Source organism: Euprymna scolopes, chromosome 7 (assembly GCF_053919585.1).
Source record: "Euprymna scolopes isolate OS-2025 chromosome 7, ASM5391958v1, whole genome shotgun sequence".
Classification (NCBI taxonomy): Eukaryota; Metazoa; Mollusca; class Cephalopoda; order Sepiida; family Sepiolidae; genus Euprymna; species Euprymna scolopes.
Window position 1 is genome coordinate 107,476,672 of NC_136488.1, and position 5,351 is coordinate 107,482,022.

Below are 5,351 nucleotides of genomic sequence, written 5' to 3' on the forward strand. Positions count from 1 at the left end.
TGAAACAAGATGAACATTATGATCGAAATGATTAACAATCAACGTTTTCAAATATTTCCTTCATTATTTATTCATGTAAGAAAAAAAAACATTCTTATGAAAATATTTTTAGATTGAAATATTTCTTTAATTTAAGTTCACTATAAGCCAATCCTTAATACAGACTTGTACAACGTGTGTGTTTATTTTTTGTCTGAGGCGAATATTTTATGGCATTCTGTCAGTCACAATTAATGATAAATACTTAAGTACGAATGTTAATTTTTATCAATTTGTAATATTTATTTTTTTACGTTGTACAATTTCTAACATAATTTTTTAAGTATAAATGTTAATATTCATAATGAAAATGTTAATTTGTACATTTATATTACTTAATTTTGTCACCTTTTACCATTGCTATAAAAGATATTAAAGTATGAAGGTTAATAGGCATGGCGTTATAATATAAATTGTCTTACGTTTTACAATAACTATTGAAATTATCGAATGTAATTTGTATAAATTTGTAATATTCAATTTATTTATGTTCTATAATCTAATATATAAATCTCCCCATGTTTCTTTGTCTGTTTGTGTGTCTGTCTCCGTTTTTCAAATTGTATCTCCTCCTAAACGGATAATCGTTGGACAGCGTGCAATAGCTCACAAGATTGCATTTTTGGTACAGGTATTGAATCGATTAAAAATAATTGCTAAGGATAAAAAAAAAATGATTCAAACTTTAAAGCAATGTCACCTTGACGAGCGTAGCAAAATGGCGTCATTCTGCACATCAAGTAAAAGAGAAATCTATTTATTTAGATATTTCACAACGTTCTTAAAGTGGTGCGATGGCTATCGTGTCCGATTACTAGCACAAGTGTTGCGGTTTCGATCTCTATAATCCTCCCCTTTTTCTTACACATTCCGATATTCTTGATTTTTAAATGTTATATAATCAATACACAAGAACACTTTTATTAAAAAATACGGAATAATGTTTTTGATTTACGTAGCGAAAATGTTATATTCAAAATATATATGACTAGTGGGGGTACCCGGCGTTGCCCGGGTGTTTGGAGGTGTGTGTTCGTGGGGGAGGGAGGGTAGATTAAAACAACCCTGTTAAAAAAAAAAACGTTGGCCGGTTGTTTGGAGGTGTAAAAGAAAAAAATAGTTTTAGTATAAAGGTAGGCTTGAACCCCAAACGTTTGACGCGGAGGTGGAAAGGAAATGGAAAAAAAAACCCTATGACCTAACCATCTCGACCACGGGAACAGATGCATTGAGTTAAGTTGACGTTTATAAACCGAAATTAGCAGGTGCGACAACGTCAAGTTGCGTAAGTCAGTTTCTGTTTTCCCCGCTACGCGGCGATCAAACAAAAAAAAAACTAACGTAAGACAAACGAACGATGAAAACAGAAAAACCAACACATGAAAAATGGCTTAAATAAGCCTGTTTCGATATTAAAATTTAAAAAATCGGTGGGTACTCGGGTGTTAAGAATAAGCGAAGTAAAAAAAAAAAAAAAAAAAAAGCAGAAAAACGAACGTTATGTGAAAAATGGTTTAAATAGCACTGGTTCAATATTTAAATTTAAAAAATCGAAAAAAACAAAAAAACAAAAACATCACACACCACGATTCGAACCCAAAACGTTTCGATTATGAACCAAGGCCTTAAGGCAGCTAGAGCAGCTAGTTGCGAGGGCCAGGTGACGGAACGGGAGGTTTTTACTGTGCTGAAGCATGTCAGCTGTGACAGATCGCCGGGACTCGATGGTCTGCCATACGAACTCTATTTGAGGCTGTCGCCCATGTTTCTGCCTCTTCTGACGGATGTGTTCAACCATTGGTTTGCTCAGGGATCCATCCCAGGGCAAGTCACCAAAGGAGTGATCACATTGCTGAGGAAAGGTGACGGACATGGTGGGGAAGAGTTAGACGATTACAGGCCCATAACTCTGCTAAACACAGAGTTGAAGATTTTGGCCAAGGCTGCAGGTTGTTATCGGAGAGTTGGTTGAACCGGAACAGAACTACGCTGTGAAGTGGAGATCAATTCAGAACAACTTGCATCTGATCCGAATGATCCTAGGGATAGATGACGACACGGAAGCCGCACTGATCAACTTAGATCAGTCTAAAGCTTTCAATAGGGTCGACCATTGTTTCTTGGCATCTGTCTTAGAGGCCGCCGGTTTTAAACCAAACTTCTGCAAGTGGATCTCCATGATTTATCGATAGCCCACAGCCGTCGTGCGAGTCAATGGAAAGCGCTCAAAACTTTTTGTTATTTCTTGGTCGGTTCGTCAGGGTTGTCCGCTGTCGCCCCTGCTCTATGTCCTGGCTTTGGAGCCCCTTTTCCGCAAGCTGAGACGTTGGGAGGCAAATTCGGCCCTGCGCGGAATTGCAATACCCGGTGGCTCAGCCGCCAAGGTATCCGAATTCGCCAATGATGTCATGGTCTTTGTGTCGAGCTTCAGAGACATTGAGATCGTGTTGGAGGCGCTCGCTCAGTACGAAAGAATTAGTCGGTAGGACTGCGGTTGGGCGCCTGGAGTGGCAATGCAAACCTCTCGGCGCCTCTCAACTGGACAGATAGCCCGGTTCGGATCCTCGGCATGTGGTTCGGACCCGGGTCTCCAGCTTGACAAATATTGGTTGGAGGTACGGTCAAAGATGAAGGCTGCAGTCAACTCGTGGCTTCTTAGGAAACTTTCCTTAAAGGGTAGAGCTGAGGCGTGCGTCACTTACGTCTTTCTTCCCATCCTTTACCGACTGGCCATACTTCCCCTGCCTGCACAACACCTAACAGCTCTTGTCGAACTCTTGTCCTCGCTTCTTTGGGACAGAGGAAGACACTGGGTGAGCAGACAGGTCTTTATTCAACGTCCGTGTGAGGAAGGTTTGGGAATGCCGGACTTGAAGTGTCATCGAGACGCTGAGAGGCTGGCCTTCCTGCGCCAATATATGCAAGATGACCAACCATGGCACCCCGTGGTTACTGCCGCCTTCCCCGACCTCATTCTCGACCCTTCTATCGAGAGTCGTCGCAGGCCGCAAGGAGAATCTGCCTACATGAAAGAGTGCCGAGCCGCGCTAAAACGACTACCAAGGTCCAGCGACCTTGTGATTGCTACCCGTAGGGAACTGCACAGGGATCTAATGAAGGGGGCCGCCGACGACCCGCTGTGTGCGCATTTGGGTTGGCAGCAAAGTGAGATCTGCTCCGCGAGGAGCTGGGCGCCAGGTTCGAGTCATCTGAACAATTCGGAGTTCTCTCTGACCTGGCGATTGGCCCGAAATGCACTTCCACTCAACAACATACAATGCAGTTCTGGGTTTTTGGAGTCGCCTGATTGTCCCCGTTGTGGGACAACGGCCGTAGAAATGACTGATCATGCTCCGCCGGTACTGGTCGTATGTCAATGAGGTGACGGCTTCCATCAATCCTGAGTATCCTCGCCTAATTACCGTATCCAATGTCGTTGACAACGTGAGGCCGCCGTGTAACCGGGAAAGACAAATGGTCTACATTACGATCCTGGCCGTGGCGAGAATGGTGATTTGGACGTCGCGTCTGCAAGGTTGCTGGGGTTTTTTGTCTTTTTCTGATCAGGATCTGATCTCTTTCTTTAAACACCAACTACGGGTGAAGATCAGATGTGATAGAAGAAGGCTGCATCACGCGGCATTTGACAGAAGATGGATACATGTAGCAAGTCTGTGTGCATGAAATTTGAATATGTGTTCCCTGCCTAGGTGTGGAACGCGCAGTTCTGTAAAGTAAAATTAAACAAGTAGCCTCTCAGCTAGCTGAGTGTGTGTTCCATCCCTCCCCGATTAGGAAGCCTCCAAGATCCCAACTCCCTCCTTCTTGCAATTTTTTTTTCACCCCCTCCTCTAAATTTCACCCATCTTGGAGAGAAAGAAATACAAACTAACCCCCATTCCTTAGCTACAAAATTTTCTTTTCTCCATTCACCCCCAACCTAGAGGGTATCCCCGCTTAGAGAGTGATCCGCAGAAGCGAGGTTCCTTTTACAAACCTAGTGGAACGGGCAGTCTATCAACTAGACAGGGTTGGGAGGGTCCTACTAATCACCTTTTTTTTCTTCTCTCCCCCGCCCTCGACACAAATGCATTATTGTACCATTTTTATTGTTATCTTTTTTTTTGTTTTTACACGTCAATAAAAATGTTTTAAAAATTGGGAGTTAAGTAGGACGTCCCCAGTACGAAAGGGTGAATGCGGTACTATGGTGAAAGAAGATACTAGCTGGGATAAACTTTTGATTTTGTTTAGTTCTGGAGTGACACGGATGACCAACGACCCCCACAACCCCCCCCTTTTGAGTTGGCCATGTGCCTAAGTTTTTTGTTCAGTGTTGATTTTGACTGTATTTTTAACATGAATAAAGGATTTAATATCTCAAAGTGTAGTATCTGTTCCGGCAGATACATCAAGCAAAGACCATATGTTGGGGCAACTCCACATATAAGACCTTGGTCAATGTAGGGGAAACCCTTCACACATATTGTCACTATCCAGCTCCCCTACTCCCCGGGGAGTTGTCCCCATTTCCCCTTCACTCCTCACATTAAAAATCGGCCTTGTGCCTAATTTGCTCGGTGGGGGAGCAAACAAATACCCTTTTTTTGGCCTTTTGGCCAAGATCAAAGTGTAGTATCTGTTCTTACTACATGCTGTACTTATTGTGATATAAAGTGGGGAATCACTTTACAACCAGTCAGTCTCAAAACCATTCAAGTCATTCAAGTTGTTTTTAAAGGATTCCAGTTATTTTTTAAGCATTCTAGTCATTCTTAAGGTCATTCAATTCATCCTTAAGTTCATTAAAGTCATTCTAAGTCATTTACTTTTTATTTATTTAAGCCATTTCAGTCCATTTTTCAGTCATTTTAGTTTATCTTTAAGAATTTCATTCATAACACAAGAGCATGCGACTAATGGCTATCGGCCTTGTTCAAATGGGGGTAGTGTTTGCATGAATTGCAATAGACGTATAAACTATTATTATTATTATTATTATTATTATTATTATTATTATTATTATTATTATTATTACTTGTTTTCCTCATGTGTTTTTGTCGATTCTGAAAATGTTCTACATTCTTATTCCTCTTTTAATAGGCAAAACAGATGGATCGACGATAAGGATCGAAACGAAAAACGAAAGGCAATTTCCTTGAATTTAACTTCTTGCGCAAAAAAACTTGCCTTTTCTTAATTGCTCGAATAGGCGTGATGCTTTTTCACGGGGATTGCCTCTTTATCTCCCACCTCTATTTTTTCGGTTTTCTTTTCCTTTATTTTCCTGTCATTTTTTTTTTATCTTACAT

General features: G+C 41.3%; 1 pseudogene; it reads left to right on the plus strand.

The window, feature by feature from the left end:
* Positions 1 to 4,637: 4,637 nt before the first annotated feature.
* On the plus strand, positions 4,638 to 4,755 carry LOC145280622 (U2 spliceosomal RNA; annotated as a pseudogene).
* The last annotated feature ends 596 nt before the right edge of the window (positions 4,756 to 5,351 follow it).